Source organism: Schistocerca gregaria, chromosome 7 (genome assembly GCF_023897955.1).
Source record: "Schistocerca gregaria isolate iqSchGreg1 chromosome 7, iqSchGreg1.2, whole genome shotgun sequence".
Lineage (NCBI taxonomy): Eukaryota > Metazoa > Arthropoda > Insecta > Orthoptera > Acrididae > Schistocerca > Schistocerca gregaria.
In genome coordinates this window covers 6,005,001-6,024,894 of record NC_064926.1, presented here as the reverse complement: position 1 = coordinate 6,024,894, position 19,894 = coordinate 6,005,001, and the positions used below count along the sequence as shown (strand labels likewise).

The 19,894-nt window shown below is 46.2% G+C and overlaps 4 non-coding genes across 4 annotated transcripts; all 4 read right to left on the bottom strand.

Moving 5' to 3' along the window:
* Window positions 1-1,137: 1,137 nt before the first annotated feature.
* Trnak-cuu (transfer RNA lysine (anticodon CUU)) lies at window positions 1,138-1,210 on the bottom strand. Its single transcript has one exon. It is a non-coding gene; the product is annotated as a tRNA-Lys (tRNA).
* A 3,038-nt stretch (window positions 1,211-4,248) lies between these two features.
* Trnak-cuu (transfer RNA lysine (anticodon CUU)) lies at window positions 4,249-4,320 on the bottom strand. Its single transcript has one exon. It is a non-coding gene; the product is annotated as a tRNA-Lys (tRNA).
* A 5,968-nt stretch (window positions 4,321-10,288) lies between these two features.
* On the bottom strand, window positions 10,289-10,361 carry Trnak-uuu (transfer RNA lysine (anticodon UUU)). Its single transcript has one exon. It is a non-coding gene; the product is annotated as a tRNA-Lys (tRNA).
* A 1,442-nt stretch (window positions 10,362-11,803) lies between these two features.
* Trnak-cuu (transfer RNA lysine (anticodon CUU)) lies at window positions 11,804-11,876 on the bottom strand. Its single transcript has one exon. It is a non-coding gene; the product is annotated as a tRNA-Lys (tRNA).
* Between the last annotated feature and the right edge of the window lie 8,018 nt (window positions 11,877-19,894).

Below are 19,894 nucleotides of genomic sequence, written 5' to 3'. Positions count from 1 at the left end.
ACGGTTTCGTACTGCTCAATTGCTACATTAAAACGGTATGTTTCTTTTTCAGAAGTGGAAAAAAACGAGCTTGATAACATTCGAACCTGTAATCATCAGATCCGAAGTCCGACGCCCTACCCATTAGGCCACATGGTCACTGACGACCAACTATATCATGTATACGACTCATCTCGAAACGCTCACACCCCTGAGGATTTGTGTTTTCGTTTTACAAAGCCGCTGCCCCTTGCTCTTTCCCACCCATTCGTTACATTCAACCTCTTACGAGACCGACCAAATATAGACTGAGAAACAAGACCACACACTTCGTTACATTCAACCTCTTACGAGACCGACCAAATATAGACTGAGAAACAAGACCACACACTTTGTGCATTCGGAATCGAAGGCAGGGCGTCCCTCGCCGCATTTCCTACGATGGCCATTTGCTAGTTCTGCAGAAGCGGCGGCGTCGTCGACGACGACGACGACGACGACGACGACGGCGACGACGACGACGACCGCGAGAGGCTCTGAGATATGTGAGAAATACATCTATAAAATGTAATTCAGACTGCCTCGTCCCACTTTATGCTGTACCGCTTTGGCAAATGCTTTATCTGCGCCATTCGCCTTAATCACATCTGAGAGTAATTCTTAAAAAAACGCCTGTCGCTAATTGTTCGTCATCACAGATACTGTCTGCTATACGGCCACGACGCGCAACTGATTTCCAAAATTCATCTTTCTCCTGTGTGGATGGAACATCCGATGCCTGGTTTATTAGAGCAGTGCTCTACCACTGAGCTAAAGAGGCGCGGCCTAGCGGTACTCTTGGGTACTTCGTCCTTACGGTCGTCTGCATCATCAGACTTCAGCTGACAACACTTCATATTACCGGCTAATATTTGCAGCTATGGCGACCCATTACTGCTTGGCTACACATCTGACACGTAACCGATGTGCTCTCCAAACAACAACACTTGCATTTCAGAACATGTCTTCCACACATGTCTACAAAATCACCTTCACATTCAAATACAGTTTCCTTGTGACTGACAGAGACGTAGGCAAAGTTTAAAGTTGCTATTTCCATTACATCTCCTTAATCAGAAAAACGGTAATTTACATCTGCAGCGGAACAAAATTCCGTTCCGCCCAGCGTGTGGCTCGAACCCACGACCCTAGGATTAAGAGTCTGACGCTCTACCAACTGAGCTAGCCGGCTACCTCGGTGAATAACTGCCGGATAGCACGTCACACAGTACTCGTTTGGGTTGGGTGGTCTCATAGAGAATCTCTCCATACTGCCTAATGTTTTCCTAACGTCACACTCGTCACGTACTTCACTTTTATGTCATAATCATTTCTGAGAGGTAAAGAAATTGCATGACAGCATGCAGAGATAGTGGCGTCAAAATTAACACACATACTTTATGTGACTCAAAAGCCGAACGAGTTACTTTCCGACGTTGTTTTAGATGTGCAAGTGCCACTCAAAACTCGCGGTGTCGGCACTCTGCCGACCATTTCGCTAGTTAACACCGGTCTTGTTGTGTGTGTTTCAAGCTCAAGAGCATTTCGAAGCAAAAAATGGTCAACAGCAACATTCAGACGGTTTCGTACTGCTCAATTGCTACATTAAAACGGTATGTTTCTTTTTCAGAACTGGAAAAAACGAGCGTGACAACATACGAACCTGTAATTATCAGATCCGAAGTCCGACGCCTTATCCATTAGGCCACATGGTCGCTGACGACCAACCATATCATGTATACGACTCATCTCGAAACGCTCACACCCCTGAGGATTTGTGTTTTCGTTTTACACAGCCGCTGCCCCTTGCTCTTTCCCACCCATTCGTTACATTCAACCTCTTACGAGACCGACCAAATATAGACTGAGAAACAAGACCACACACTTTGTGCATTCGGAATCGAAGGCAGGGCGTCCCTCGCCGCATTTGCTACGATGGCCATTTGCTAGTTCTGCAAAAGCGGCGGCGGCGGCGGCGACGACGACGACGACGACGACGACGACGACGGCCGCGAGAGGCTCTGAGATATGTGAGAAATACATCTATAAAATGTAATTCAGACTGCCTCGTCCCACTTTATGCTGTACCGCTTTGGCAAATGCTTTATCTGCGCCATTCGCCTTAATCACATCTGAGAGTAATTCTTAAAAAAAACGCCTGTCGCTAATTGTTCGTCATCACAGATACTGTTTGCTATACGGCCACGACGCGCAACTGATTTCCAAAATTCATCTTTCTCCTGTGTGGATGGAACGTCCGATGCCTGGTTTATTAGAGCAGTGCTCTACCACTGAGCTAAAGAGGCGCGGCCTAGCGGTACTCTTGGGTACTTCGTCCTTACGGTCGTCTGCATCATCAGACTTCAGCTGACAACACTTCATATTACCGGCTAATATTTGCAGCTATGGCGACCCATTACTGCTTGGCTACACATCTGACACGTAACCGATGTGCTCTCCAAACAACAACACTTGCATTTCAGAACATGTCTTCCACACATGTCTACAAAATCACCTTCACATTCAAATACAGTTTCCTTGTGACTGACAGAGACGTAGGCAAAGTTTAAAGTTGCTATTTCCATTACATCTCCTTAATCAGAAAAACGGTAATTTACATCTGCAGCGGAACAAAATTCCGTTCCGGCCAGCGTGTGGCTCGAACCCACGACCCTAGGATTAAGAGCCTGACGCTCTAACGACTGAGCTAGCCGACTACCTCGGTGAATACCTGCCGGATAGCACGTCACACAGTACTCGTTTGGGTTGGGTGGTCCCATACAGAATCTCTCCATGCTGCTTAATGTTTTCCTAACGTCACACTCGTCACGTACTTCACTTTTATGTCATAATCATTTCTGAGAGGTAAAGAAATTGCATGACAGCATGCAGAGCTAGTGGCGTCAAAATTAACACACATACTTTATGTGACTCAAAAGCCGAACGAGTTACTTTCCGACGTTGTTTTAAATGTGCAAGTGCCAGTCAAAACTCGCGGTGTCGGCACTCTGCCGACCATTTCGCTAGTTAACACCGGTCTTGTTGTGTGTGTTTCAAGCTCAAGAGCATTTCCAAGCAAAAAATGGTCAACAGCAACATTCAGACAGTTTCGTACTGCTCAATTGCTACATTAAAACGGTATGTTTCTTTTTCAGAACTGGAAAAAAAACGAGCGTGACAACATTCGAACCTGTAATCATCAGATCCGAAGTCCGACGCCTTATCCATTAGGCCACATGGTCACTGACGACCAACTATATCATGTATACGACTCATCTCGAAACGCTCACACCCCTGAGGATTTGTGTTTTCGTTTTACAAAGCCGCTGCCCCTTGCTCTTTCCCACCCATTTGTTACATTCAACCTCTTACGAGACCGACCAAATATAGACTGAGAAACAAGACCACACACTTCGTTACATTCAACCTCTTACGAGACCGACCAAATATAGACTGAGAAACAAGACCACACACTTTGTGCATTCGGAATCGAAGGCAGGGCGTCCCTCGCCGCATTTGCTACGATGGCCATTTGCTAGTTCTGCAGAAGCGGCGGCGTCGTCGACGACGACGACGACGACGACGACGACGACGATCGCGAGAGGCTCTGAGATATGTGAGACATACATCTATAAAATGTAATTCAGACTGCCTCGTCCCACTTTATGCTGTACCGCTTTGGCAAATGCTTTATCTGCGCCATTCGCCTTAATCACATCTGAGAGTAATTCTTAAAAAAAACGCCTGTCGCTAATTGTTCGTCATCACAGATACTGTTTGCTATACGGCCACGACGCGCAACTGATTTCCAAAATTCATCTTTCTCCTGTGTGGATGGAACGTCCGATGCCTGGTTTATTAGAGCAGTGCTCTACCACTGAGCTAAAGAGGCGCGGCCTAGCGGTACTCTTGGGTACTTCGTCCTTACGGTCGTCTGCATCATCAGACTTCAGCTGACAACACTTCATATTACCGGCTAATATTTGCAGCTATGGCGACCCATTACTGCTTGGCTACACATCTGACACGTAACCGATGTGCTCTCCAAACAACAACACTTGCATTTCAGAACATGTCTTCCACACATGTCTACAAAATCACCTTCACATTCAAATACAGTTTCCTTGTGACTGACAGAGACGTAGGCAAAGTTTAAAGTTGCTATTTCCATTACATCTCCTTAATCAGAAAAACGGTAATTTACATCTGCAGCGGAACAAAATTCCGTTCCGCCCAGCGTGTGGCTCGAACCCACGACCCTAGGATTAAGAGTCTGACGCTCTACCGACTGAGCTAGCAGGCTACCACGGTGAATACCTGCCGGATAGCACCTCACACAGTACTCGTTTGGGTTGGGTGGTCCCATACAGAAGCTCTCCATGCTGCCTATTGTTTTCCTAACGTCACACTCGTCACGTACTTCACTTTTATGTCATAATCATTTCTGAGAGGTAAAGAAATTGCATGACTGCATGCAGAGCTAGTGGCGTCAAAATTAACACACATACTTTATGTGACTCAAAAGCCGAACGAGTTACTTTCCGACGTTGTTTTAGATGTGCAAGTGCCAGTCAAAACTCGCGGTGTCGGCACTCTGCCGACCATTTCGCTAGTTAACACCGGTCTTGTTGTGTGTGTTTCAAGCTCAAGAGCATTTCCAAGCAAAAAATGGTCAACAGCAACATTCAGACGATTTCGTACTGCGCAATTGCTACATTACAACGGTATGTTTCTTTTTCAGAACTGGAAAAAAACGAGCGTGACAACATACGAACATGTAATCATCAGATCCGAAGTCCGACGCCTTATCCATTAGGCCACAATGGTCACTGACGACCAACTATATCATGTGTACGACTCATCTCAAAACGCTCACACCCCTGAGGATTTGTGTTTTCGTTTTACCCAGCCGCTGCCCCTTGCTCTTTCCCACCCATTCGTTACATTCAACCTCTTACGAGACCGACCAAATATAGACTGAGAAACAAGACCACACACTTTGTGCATTCGGAATCGAAGGCAGGGCGTCCCTCGCCGCATTTGCTACGATGGCCATTTGCTAGTTCTGCAGAAGAGGCGGCGGCGGCGGCGACGACGACGACGACGACGACCGCAAGAGGCTCTGAGAAATACATCTATAAAATGTAATTCAGACTGCCTCGTCCCACTTTATGCTGTACCGCTTTGGCAAATGCTTTATCTGCGCCATTCGCCTTAATCACATCTGAGAGTAATTCTTAAAAAAAACGCCAGTCGCTAATTGTTCGTCATCACAGATACTGTTTGCTATACGGCCACGACGCGCAACTGATTTCCAAAATTCATGTTTCTCCTGTGTGGATGGAACGTCCGATGCCTGGTTTATTAGAGCAGTGCTCTACCACTGAGCTAAAGAGGCGCGGCCTAGCGGTACTCTTGGGTACTTTGTCCTTACAGTCGTCTGCATCATCAGACTTCAGCTGACAACACTTCATATTACCGGCTAATATTTGCAGCTATGGCGACCCATTACTGCTTGGCTACACATCTGACACGTAACCGATGTGCTCTCCCAACAACAACACTTGCATTTCAGAACATGTCTTCCACACATGTCTACAAAATCACCTTCACATTCAAATACAGTTTCCTTGTGACTGACAGAGACGTAGGCCGAGTTTAAAGTTGCTATTTCCATTACATCTCCTTAATCAGAAAAACGGTAATTTACATCTGCAGCGGAACAAAATTCCGTTCCGCCCAGCGTGTGGCTCGAACCCACGACCCTAGGATTAAGAGCCTGACGCTCTACCGACTGAGCTAGCCGGCTACCTCGGTGAATAACTGCCGGATAGCACGTCACACAGTACTCGTTTGGGTTGGGTGGTCCCATACAGAATCTCTCCATGCTGCCTAATGTTTTCCTAACGTCACACTCGTCACGTACTTCACTTTTATGTCATAATCATTTCTGAGAGGTAAAGAAATTGCATGGCAGCATGCAGAGCTAGTGGCGTCAAACTTAACACACATACTTTATATGACTCAAAAGCCGAACGAGTTACTTTCCGACGTTGTTTTAGATGTGCAAGTGCCAGTCAAAACTCGCGGTGTCGGCACTCTGCCGACCATTTCGCTAGTTAACACCGGTCTTGTTGTGTGTGTTTCAAGCTCAAGAGCATTTCGAAGCAAAAAATGGTCAACAGCAACATTCAGACGGTTTCGTACTGCTCAATTGCTACATTAAAACGGTATGTTTCTTTTTCAGAACTGGAAAAAAACGAGCGTGACAACATTCGAACCTGTAATCATCAGATCCGAAGTCTGACGCCTTATCCATTAGGCCACATGGTCACTGACGGCAAACTATATCATGTATACGACTCATCTCGAAACGCTCACACCCCTGAGGATTTGTGTTTTCGTTTTAAACAGCCGCTGCCAATTGCTCTTTCCCACCCATTTGTTACATTCAACCTCTTACGAGACCGACCAAATATAGACTGAGAAACAAGACCACACACTTTGTGCATTCGGAATCGAAGGCAGGGCGTCCCTCGCCGCATTTGCTACGATGGCCATTTGCTAGTTCTGCAGAGGCGGCGGCGGCGACGACGACGACTACGACGACCGCGAGAGGCTCTGAGATATGTGAGAAATACATCTATAAAATGTAATTCAGACTGCCCCGTCCCACTTTATGCTGTACCGCTTTGGCAAATGCTTTATCTGCGCCATTCGCCTTAATCACATCTGAGAGTAATTCTTAAAAAAAACGCCTGTCGCTAATTGTTCGTCATCACAGATACTGTTTGCTATACGGCCACGACGCGCAACTGATTTCCAAAATTCATCTCTCTCCTGTGTGGATGGAACGTCCGATGCCTGGTTTATTAGCGCAGTGCTCTACCACTGAGCTAAAGAGGCGCGGCCTAGCGGTACTCTTGGGTACTTCGTCCTTACGGTCGTCTGCATCATCAGACTTCAGCTGACAACACTTCATATTACCGGCTAATATTTGCAGCTATGGCGACCCATTACTGCTTGGCTACACATCTGACACGTAACCGATGTGCTCTCCCAACAACAACACTTGCATTTCAGAACATGTCTTCCACACATGTCTACAAAATCACCTTCACATTCAAATACAGTTTCCTTGTGACTCACAGAGACGTAGGCCAAGTTTAAAGTTGCTATTTCCATTACATCTCCTTAATCAGAAAAACGGTAATTTACATCTGCAGCGGAACAAAATTCCGTTCCGCCCAGCGTGTGGCTCGAACCCACGACCCTAGGATTAAGAGCCTGACGCTCTACCGACTGAGCTAGCCGGCTACCTCGGTGAATACCTGCCGGATAGCACGTCACACAGTACTCGTTTGGGTTGGGTGGTCCCATACAGAATCTCTCCATGCTGCCTAATGTTTTCCTAACGTCACACTCGTCACGTACTTCACTTTTATGTCATAATCATTTCTGAGAGGTAAAGAAATTGCATGGCAGCATGCAGAGCTAGTGGCGTCAAACTTAACACACATACTTTATATGACTCAAAAGCCGAACGAGTTACTTTCCGACGTTGTTTTAGATGTGTAAGTGCCAGTCAAAACTCGCGGTGTCGGCACTCTGCCGACCATTTCGCTAGTTAACACCGGTCTTGTTGTGTGTGTTTCAAGCTCAAGAGCATTTCGAAGCAAAAAATGGTCAACAGCAACATTCAGACGGTTTCGTACTGCTCAATTGCTACATTAAAACGGTATGTTTCTTTTTCAGAACTGGAAAAAAACGAGCGTGACAACATTCGAACCTGTAATCATCAGATCCGAAGTCTGACGCCTTATCCATTAGGCCACATGGTGACTGACGGCAAACTATATCATGTATACGACTCATCTCGAAACGCTCACACCCCTGAGGATTTGTGTTTTCGTTTTACACAGCCGCTGCCAATTGCTCTTTCCCACCCATTTGTTACATTCAACCTCTTACGAGACCGACCAAATATAGACTGAGAAACAAGACCACACACTTTGTGCATTCGGAATCGAAGGCAGGGCGTCCCTCGCCGCATTTGCTACGATGGCCATTTGCTAGTTCTGCAGAGGCGGCGGCGGCGACGACGACGACTACGACGACCGCGAGAGGCTCTGAGATATGTGAGAAATACATCTATAAAATGTAATTCAGACTGCCCCGTCCCACTTTATGCTGTACCGCTTTGGCAAATGCTTTATCTGCGCCATTCGCCTTAATCACATCTGAGAGTAATTCTTAAAAAAAACGCCTGTCGCTAATTGTTCGTCATCACAGATACTGTTTGCTATACGGCCACGACGCGCAACTGATTTCCAAAATTCATCATTCTCCTGTGTGGATGGAACGTCCGATGCCTGGTTTATTAGCGCAGTGCTCTACCACTGAGCTAAAGAGGCGCGGCCTAGCGGTACTCTTGGGTACTTCGTCCTTACGGTCGTCTGCATCATCAGACTTCAGCTGACAACACTTCATATTACCGGCTAATATTTGCAGCTATGGCGACCCATTACTGCTTGGCTACACATCTGACACGTAACCGATGTGCTCTCCAAACAACAACACTTGCATATCAGAACATGTCTTCCACACATGTCTACAAAATCACCTTCACATTCAAATACAGTTTCCTTGTGACTGACAGAGACGTAGGCCAAGTTTAAAGTTGCTATTTCCATTACATCTCCTTAATCAGAAAAACGGTAATTTACATCTGCAGCGGAACAAAATTCCGTTCCGCCCAGCGTGTGGCTCGAACCCACGACCCTAGGATTAAGAGCCTGACGCTCTACCGACTGAGCTAGCCGGCTACCTCGGTGAATACCTGCCGGATAGCACGTCACACAGTACTCGTTTGGGTTGGGTGGTCCCATACAGAATCTCTCCATGCTGCCTAATGTTTTCCTAACGTCACACTCGTCACGTACTTCACTTTTAATGTCATAATCATTTCTGAGAGGTAAAGAAATTGCATGACTGCATGCAGAGCAAGTGGCGTCAAAATTAACACACATACTTTGTGTGACTCAAAAGCCGAACGAGATACTTTCCGACGTTGTTTTAGATGTGCAAGTGCCAGTCAAAACTCGCGGTGTCGGCACTCTGCCGACCATTTCGCTAGTTAACACCGGTCTTGTTGTGTGTGTTTCAAGCTCAAGAGCATTTCCAAGCAAAAAATGGTCAACAGCAACATTCAGACGGTTTCGTACTGCTCAATTGCTACATTAAAACGGTATGTTTCTTTTTCAGAACTGGAAAAAAACGAGCGTGACAACATTCGAACCTGTAATCATAGGATCCGAAGTCCGACGCCTTATCCATTAGGCCATATGGTCACTGACGAACAACTATATCATGTATACGACTCATCTCGAAACGCTCACACCCCTGAGGATTTGTGTTTTCGTTTTACACAGCCGCTGCCAATTGCTCTTTCCCACCCATTCGTTACATTCAACCTCTTAAGAGACCGACCAAATATAGACTGAGAAACAAGACCACACACTTTGTGCATTCGGAATCGAAGGCAGGGCGTCCCTCGCCGCATTTGCTACGATGGCCATTTGCTAGTTCTGCAGAAGCGGCGGCGGCGACGTCGACGACGACGACGACGACGACGACCGCGAGAGGCTCTGAGATATGTGAGAAATACATCTATAAAATGTAATTCAGACTGCCTCGTCCCACTTTATGCTGTACCGCTTTGGCAAATGCTTTATCTGCGCCATTCGCCTTAATCACATCTGAGAGTAATTCTTAAAAAAAACGCCTGTCGCTAATTGTTCGTCATCACAGATACTGTTTGCTATACGGCCACGACGCGCAACTGATTTCCAAAATTCATCTCTCTCCTGTGTGGATGGAACGTCCGATGCCTGGTTTATTAGAGCAGTGCTCTACCACTGAGCTAAAGAGGCGCGGCCTAGCGGTACTCTTGGGTACTTCGTCCTTACGGTCGTCTGCATCGTCAGACTTCAGCTGACAACACTTCATATTACCGGCTAATATTTGCAGCTATGGCGACCCATTACTGCTTGGCTACACATCGGACACGTAACTGATGTGCTCTCCAAACAACAACACTTGCATTTCAGAACATGTCTTCCACACATGTCTACAAAATCACCTTCACATTCAAATACAGTTTCCTTGTGACTGACAGAGACGTAGGCAAAGTTTAAAGTTGCTATTTCCATTACATCTCCTTAATCATAAAAACGGTAATTTACTTCTGCAGCGGAACAAAATTCCGTTCCGCCCAGCGTGTGGCTCGAACCCACGACCCTAGGATTAAAAGTCTGACGCTCTACCGACTGAGCTAGCCGGCTACCTCGGTGAATACCTGCCGGATAGCACGTCACACAGTACTCGTTTGGGTTGGGTGGTCCCATACAGAATCTCTCCATGCTGCCTAATGTTTTCCTAACGTCACACTCGTCACGTACTTCACTCTTATGTCATAATCATTTCTGAGAGGTAAAGAAATTGCATGACAGCATGCAGAGCTTGTGGCGTCAAAATTAACACACATACTTTATGTGACTCAAAAGACGAACGAGTTACTTTCCGACGTTGTTTTAGATGTGCAAGTGCCAGTCAAAACTCGTGGTGTCGGCACTCTGCCGACTATTTCGCTAGTTAACACCGGTCTTGTTGTGTGTGTTTCAAGCTCAAGAGCATTTCGAAGCAAAAATTGGTCAACAGCAACATTCAGACGGTTTCGTACTGCTCAATTGCTACATTAAAACGGTATGTTTCTTTTCAGAACTGGAAAAAAACGAGCGTGACAACATTCGAACCTGTAATCATCAGATCCGAAGTCCGACGCCTTATCCATTAGGCCACATGGTCACTGACGACCAACTATATCATGTATACGACTCATCTCGAAACGCTCACACCCTGAGGATTTGTGTTTTCGTTTTACAAAGCCGCTGCCCCTTGCTCTTTCCCACCCATTCGTTACATTCAACCTCTTACGAGACCGACCAAATATAGACTGAGAAACAAGACCACACACTTTGTGCATTCGGAATCGAAGGCAGGGCGTCCCTCGCCGCATTTGCTACGATTTCCATTTGCTAGTTCTGCAGAAGCGGCGACGACGACGACGACGACGACGACGACGACGACGACCGCGAGAGGCTCTGAGATATGTGAGAAATACATCTATAAAATTTAATTCAGACTGCCTCGTCCCACTTTATGCTGTACCGCTTTGGCAAATGCTTTATCTGCGCCATTCGCCTTAATCACATCTGAGAGTAATTCTTAAAAAAAGCGCCTGTCGCTAATTGTTCGTCATCACAGATACTGTTTGCTATACGGCCACGACGCGCAACTGATTTCCAAAATTCATCTTCCTCCTGTGTGGATGGAACTTCCGATGCCTGGTTTGTTAGAGCAGTGCTCTACCACTGAGCTAAAGAGGCGCGGCCTAGCGGTACTCTTGGGTACTTCGTCCTTACGGTCGTCTGCATCATCAGACTTCAGCTGACAACACTTCATATTACCGGCTAATATTTGCAGCTATGGCGACCCATTACTGCTTGGCTACACATCTGACACGTAACCGATGTGCTCTCCAAACAACAACACTTGCATTTCAGAACATATCTTCCACACATGTCTACAAAATCACCTTCACATTCGAATACAGTTTCCTTGTGACTGACAGAGACGTAGGCAAAGTTTAAAGTTGCTATTTCCATTACATCTCCTTAATCAGAAAAACGGTAATTTACATCTGCAGCGGAACAAAATTCCGTTCCGCCCAGCGTGTGGCTCGAACCCACGACCCTAGGATTAAGAGTCTGACGCTCTACCGACTGAGCTAGCCGGCTACCTCGGTGAATACCTGCCGGATAGCACGTCACACAGTACTCGTTTGGGTTGGGTGGTCCCATACAGAATCTCTCCACGCTGCCTAATGTTTTCCTAACGTCACACTCCTCACGTACTTCACTTTTATGTCATAATCATTTCTGAGAGGTAAAGAAATTGCATGACAGCATGCAGAGCTAGTGGCGTCAAAATTAACACACATACTTTATGTGACTCAAAAGCCGAACGAGTTACTTTCCGACGTTGTTTTAGATGTGCAAGTGCCAGTCAAAACTCGCGGTGTCGGCACTCTGCCGACCATTTCGCTAGTTAACACCGGTCTTGTTGTGTGTGTTTCAAGCTCAAGAGCATGTCCAAGCAAAAAATGGTCAACAGCAACATTCAGACGGTTTCGTACTGCTCAACTGCTACATTAAAACGGTATGTTTCTTTTTCAGAACTGGAAAAAAACGAGCGTGACAACATTCGAACCTGCAATCATCAGATCCTAAGTCTGACGCCTTATCCATTAGGCCACATGGTCACTGACAACCAACTATATCATGTATACGACTCATCTCGAAACGCTCACACCCCTGAGGATTTGTGTTTTCGTTTTACACAGCCGCTGCCCCTTGCTCTTTCCCACCCATTCGTTACATTTAACATCTTACGAGACCGACCAAATATAGACTGAGAAAGAAGGCCACACACTTTGTGCATTCGGAATCGAAGGCAGGGCGTCCCTCGCCGCATTTGCAACGATGGCCATTTGCTAGTTCTGCAGAAGCGGCGGCGGCGACGACGACGACGACGACGACGACGATGACGATATGTGGGAAATACATTTATAAAATGTAATTCAGTCTGCCTCGTCCCGCTTTATGCTGTACCGCTTTGGCAAAAGCTTTATCTGCGCCATTCGCCTTAATCACATCTGAGAGTAATTCTTAAAAAAAACGCCTGTCGCTAATTGTTCGTCATCACAGATACTGTTTGCTATACGGCCACGACGCGCAACTGATTTCCAGAATTCATCTTTCTCCTGTGTGGATGGAACGTCCTATGCCTGGTTTATTAGAGCAGTGCTCTACCACTGAGCTAAACAGGCGCGGCCTAGCGGTACTCTTGGGTACTTCGTCCTTACGGTCGTCTGCATCATCAGACTTCAGCTGACAACACTTCATATTACCGGCTAATATTTGCAGCTATGGCGACCCATTACTGCTTGGCTACACATCTGACACGTAACCGATGTGCTCTCTAAACAAAAACACTTGCATTTCAGAACATGTCTTCCACACATGTCTACAAAATCACCTTCACATTGAAATACAGTTTCCTTGTGACTGACAGAGACGCAGGCAAAGTTTAAAGTTGCTATTTCCATTACATCTCCTTAATCAGAAAAACGGTAATTTACATCTGCAGCGGAACAAAATTCCGTTCCGCCCAGCGTGTGGCTCGAACCCACGACCCTAGGATTAAGAGTTTGACGCTCTACCGACTGAGCTAGCCGGCTACCTCGGTGAATACCTCCCGGATAGCACGTCACACAGTACTCGTTTGGGTTGGGTGGTCCCATACAGAATCTCTCCATGCTGCCTAATGTTTTCCTAACGTCACACTCGTCACGTACTTCACTTTTATGTCATAATCATTTCTGAGAGGTAAAGAAATTGCATGACAGCATGCAGAGCTAGTGGCGTCAAAATTAACACACATACCTTATGTGACTCAAAAGCCGAACGAATTACTTTCCTACGTTGTTTTAAATGTGCAAGTGCCAGTCAAAACTCGCGGTGTCGGCACTCTGCCGAGCATTTCGCTAGTTAACACCGGTCTTGTTGTGTGTGTTTCAAGCTCAAGAGCATTACAAAGCAAAAAATGGTCAACAGCAACATTCAGACGGTTTCGTACTGCTCAATTGCTACATTAAAACGGTATGTTTCTTTTTCAGAACTGGAAAAAAACGAGCGTGACAGCATTCGAACCTGTAATCTTAAGATCCGAAGTCCCACGCCTTATCCATTAGGCCACATGGTCACTGACGACCAACTACATCATGTATACGACTCATCTCGAAACGCTCACACCCCTGAGGATTTGTGTTTTCGTTTTACACTGCCGCTGCCCCTTGCTCTTTCCCACCTATTCGTTACATTCAACCTCTTACGAGACCGACCAAATATAGACTGAGAAACAAGAACACACACTTTGTGCATTCGGAATCGAAGGCAGGGCGTCCCTCGCCGCATTTGCTACGATGGCCATTTGCTAGTTCTGCAGAGGCGGCGGCGACGACGACAACGACGACGACGACGACCGCGAGAGGCTCTGAGATATGTGAGAAATACATCTATAAAATGTAATTCAGGCTGCCTCGTCCCACTTTATGCTGTACCGCTTTGGCAAAAGCTTTATCTGCGCCATTCGCCTTAATCACATCTGAGAGTAATTCTTAAAAAAAAACGCCTGTCGCTAATTGTTCGTCATCACAGATACTGTTTGCTATACGGCCACGACGCGCAACTGATTTCCAAAAGTCATCTTTCTCCTGTGTGGATGGAACGTCCGATGCCTGGTTTATTAGAGCAGTGCTCTACCACTGAGCTAAAGAGGCGCAGCCTAGCGGTACTCTTGGGTACTTCGTCCTTACGGTCGTCTGCATCATCAGACTTCAGCTGAAAACACTTCATATTACCGGCTAATATTTGCAGCTATGGCGACCCATTACTGCTTGGCTACACATCTGACACGTAACCGATGTGCTCTCCAAACAACAACACTTGCATTTCAGAACATGTCTTCCACACATGTCTACAAAATCACCTTCACATTCAAATACAGTTTCCTTGTGACTGACAGAGACGCAGGCAAAGTTTAAAGTTGCTATTTCCATTACATCTCCTTAATCAGAAAAATGGTAATTTACATCTGCAGCGGAACAAAATTCCGTTCCGCCCAGCGTGTGGCTCGAACCCACGACCCTAGGATTAAGAGTCAGAAGCTCTACCGACTGAGCTAGCCGGCTACCTCGGTGAATACCTGCCGGATAGCACGTCACACAGTACTCGTTTGGGTTGGGTGGTCCCGTAGTGAATCTCTCCATGCTGCCTAATGTTTTCCTAACGTCACACTCGTCACGTACGTCACTTTTATGTCATAATCATTTCTGAGAGGTAAAGAAATTGCATGACAGCATGCAGAGCTAGTGGCGTCAAAATTAACACCCATACTCTATGTGACTCAAAAGCCGAACGAGTTACTTTCCGACGTTGTTTTAGATGTGCAAGTGCCAGTCAAAACTCGCGGTGTCGGCACTCTGCCGACCATTTCGCTAGTTAACACCGGTCTTGTTGTGTGTGTTTCAAGCTCAAGAGCATTTCGAAGCAAAAAATTGTCAACAGCAACATTCAGACGGTTTCGTACTGCTCAATTGCTACATTAAAACGGTATGTTTCTTTTTCAGAACTGGAAAAAAACGAGCGTGACAGCATTCGAACCTGTAATCTTCTGATCCGAAGTCCGACGCCTTATCTATTAGGCCACATGGTCACTGACGACCAACTACATCATGTATACGACTCATCTCGAAACGCTCACACCCCTGAGGATTTGTGTTTTCGTTTTACACAGCCGCTGCCCCTTGCTCTTTCCCACCCATTCGTTACATTCAACCTCTTACGAGACCGACCCAATATAAACTGAGAAACAAGACCACACACTTTGTGCATTCGGAATCGAAGGCAGGGCGTCCCTCGCCGCATTTGCTACGATGGCCATTTGCTAGTTCTGCAGAGGCGGCGGCGGCGACGACGACAACGACGACGACCGCGAGAGGCTCTGAGATATGTGAGAAATACATCTATAAAATGTAATTCAGACTGCCTCGTCCCACTTTATGCTGTACCGCTTTGGCAAAAGCTTTATCTGCGCCATTCGCCTTAATCACATCTGAGAGTAATTCTTAAAAAAAAACGCCTGTCGCTAATTGTTCGTCATCACAGATACTGTTTGCTATACGGCCACGACGCGCAACTGATTTCCAAAATTCATCTCTCTCCTGTGTGGATGGAACGTCCGATGCCTGGTTTATTAGAGCAGTGCTCTACCACTGAGCTAAAGAGGCGCGGCCTAGCGGTACTCTTGGGTACTTCGTCCTTACGGTCGTCTGCATCATCAGACTTCAGCTGACAACACTTCATATTACCGGCTAATATTTGCAGCTATGGCGACCCATTACTGCTTGGCTACACATCTGACACGTAACCGATGTGCTCTCCAAACAACAACACTTGCATTTCAGAACATGTCTTCCACACATGTCTACAAAATCACCTTCACATTGAAATACAGTTTCCTTGTGACTGACAGAGACGTAGGCAAAGTTTAAAGTTGCTATTTCCATTACATCTCCTTAATCAGAAAAACGGTAATTTACATCTGCAGCGGAACATAATTCCGTTCCGCCCAGCGTGTGGCTCGAACCCACGACCCTAGGATTAAGAGTTTGACGCTCTACCGACTGAGCTAGCCGGCTACCTCGGTGAATACCTCCCGGATAGCACGTCACACAGTACTCGTTTGGGTTGGGTGGTCCCATACAGAATCTCTCCATGCTGCCTAATGTTTTCCTAACGTCACACTCGTCACGTACTTCACTTTTATGTCATAATCATTTCTGAGAGGTAAAGAAATTGCATGACAGCATGCAGAGCTAGTGGCGTCAAAATTAACACACATACCTTATGTGACTCAAAAGCCGAACGAATTACTTTCCTACGTTGTTTTAAATGTGCAAGTGCCAGTCAAAACTCGCGGTGTCGGCACTCTGCCGAGCATTTCGCTAGTTAACACCGGTCTTGTTGTGTGTGTTTCAAGCTCAAGAGCATTTCGAAGCAAAAAATTGTCAACAGCAACATTCAGACGGTTTCGTACTGCTCAATTGCTACATTAAAACGGTATGTTTCTTTTTCAGAACTGGAAAAAAACGAGCGTGACAGCATTCGAACCTGTAATCTTCAGATCCGAAGTCCGACGCCTTATCCATTAGGCCACATGGTCACTGACGACCAACTACATCATGTATACGACTCATCTCGAAACGCTCACACCCCTGAGGATTTGTGTTTTCGTTTTACACAGCCGCTGCCCCTTGCTCTTTCCCACCCATTCGTTACATTCAACCTCTTACGAGACCGACCCAATATAAACTGAGAAACAAGACCACACACTTTGTGCATTCGGAATCGAAGGCAGGGCGTCCCTCGCCGCATTTGCTACGATGGCCATTTGCTAGTTCTGCAGAGGCGGCGGCGGCGACGACGACAACGACGACGACCGCGAGAGGCTCTGAGATATGTGAGAAATACATGTATAAAATGTAATTCAGACTGCCTCGTCCCACTTTATGCTGTACCGCTTTGGCAAAAGCTTTATCTGCGCCATTCGCCTTAATCACATCTGAGAGTAATTCTTAAAAAAAACGCCTGTCGCTAATTGTTCGTCATCACAGATACTGTTTGCTATACGGCCACGACGCGCAACTGATTTCCAAAATTCATCTCTCTCCTGTGTGGATGGAACGTCCGATGCCTGGTTTATTAGATCAGTGCTCTACCACTGAGCTAAAGAGGCGCGGCCTAGCGGTACTCTTGGGTACTTCGTCCTTACGGTCGTCTGCATCATCAGACTTCAGCTGACAACACTTCATATTACCGGCTAATATTTGCAGCTATGGCGACCCATTACTGCTTGGCTACACATCTGACACGTAACCGATGTGCTCTCCAAACAACAACACTTGCATTTCAGAACATGTCTTCCACACATGTCTACAAAATCACCTTCACATTCAAATACAGTTTCCTTGTGACTGACAGAGACGTAGGCAAAGTTTAAAGTTGCTATTTCCATTACATCTCCTTAATCAGAAAAACGGTAAATTACATCTGCAGCGGAACATAATTCCGTTCCGCCCAGCGTGTGGCTCGAACCCACGACCCTAGGATTAAGAGTATGACGCTCTACCAACTGAGCTAGCCGGCTACCTCGGTGAATACCTCCCGGATAGCACGTCACACAGTACTCGTTTGGGTTGGGTGGTCCCATACAGAATCTCTCCATGCTGCCTAATGTTTTCCTAACGTCACACTCGTCACGTACTTCACTTTTATGTCATAATCATTTCTGAGAGGTAAAGAAATTGCATGACAGCATGCAGAGCTAGTGGCGTCAAAATTAACACACATACCTTATGTGACTCAAAAGCCGAACGAATTACTTTCCTACGTTGTTTTAAATGTGCAAGTGCCAGTCAAAACTCGCGGTGTCGGCACTCTGCCGACCATTTCGCTAGTTAACACCGGTCTTGTTGTGTGTGTTTCAAGCTCAAGAGCATTTCGAAGCAAAAAATTGTCAACAGCAACATTCAGACGGTTTCGTACTGCTCAATTGCTACATTAAAACGGTATGTTTCTTTTTCAGAACTGGAAAAAAACGAGCGTGACAGCATTCGAACCTGTAATCTTCAGATCCGAAGTCCGACGCCTTATCCATTAGGCCACATGGTCACTGACGACCAACTACATCATGTATACGACTCATCTCGAAACGCTCACACCCCTGAGGATTTGTGTTTTCGTTTTACACAGCCGCTGCCCCTTGCTCTTTCCCACCCATTCGTTACATTCAACCTCTTACGAGACCGACCCAATATAAACTGAGAAACAAGACCACACACTTTGTGCATTCGGAATCGAAGGCAGGGCGTCCCTCGCCGCATTTGCTACGATGGCCATTTGCTAGTTCTGCAGAGGCGGCGGCGGCGACGACGACAACGACGACGACCGCGAGAGGCTCTGAGATATGTGAGAAATACATGTATAAAATGTAATTCAGACTGCCTCGTCCCACTTTATGCTGTACCGCTTTGGCAAAAGCTTTATCTGCGCCATTCGCCTTAATCACATCTGAGAGTAATTCTTAAAAAAAACGCCTGTCGCTAATTGTTCGTCATCACAGATACTGTTTGCTATACGGCCACGACGCGCAACTGATTTCCAAAATTCATCTCTCTCCTGTGTGGATGGAACGTCCGATGCCTGGTTTATTAGATCAGTGCTCTACCACTGAGCTAAAGAGGCGCGGCCTAGCGGTACTCTTGGGTACTTCGTCCTTACGGTCGTCTGCATCATCAGACTTCAGCTGACAACACTTCATATTACCGGCTAATATTTGCAGCTATGGCGACCCATTACTGCTTGGCTACACATCTGACACGTAACCGATGTGCTCTCCAAACAACAACACTTGCATTTCAGAACATGTCTTCCACACATGTCTACAAAATCACCTTCACATTCAAATACAGTTTCCTTGTGACTGACAGAGACGTAGGCAAAGTTTAAAGTTGCTATTTCCATTACATCTCCTTAATCAGAAAAACGGTAAATTACATCTGCAGCGGAACATAATTCCGTTCCGCCCAGCGTGTGGCTCGAACCCACGACCCTAGGATTAAGAGTTTGACGCTCTACCAACTGAGCTAGCCGGCTACCTCGGTGAATACCTCCCGGATAGCACGTCACACAGTACTCGTTTGGGTTGGGTGGTCCCATACAGAATCTCTCCATGCTGCCTAATGTTTTCCTAACGTCACACTCGTCACGTACTTCACTTTTATGTCATAATCATTTCTGAGAGGTAAAGAAATTGCATGACAGCATGCAGAGCTAGTGGCGTCAAAATTAACACACATACCTTATGTGACTCAAAAGCCGAACGAATTACTTTCCTACGTTGTTTTAAATGTGCAAGTGCCAGTCAAAACTCGCGGTGTCGGCACTCTGCCGACCATTTCGCTAGTTAACACCGGTCTTGTTGTGTGTGTTTCAAGCTCAAGAGCATTTCGAAGCAAAAAATTGTCAACAGCAACATTCAGACGGTTTCGTACTGCTCAATTGCTACATTAAAACGGTATGTTTCTTTTTCAGAACTGGAAAAAAACGAGCGTGACAGCATTCGAACCTGTAAT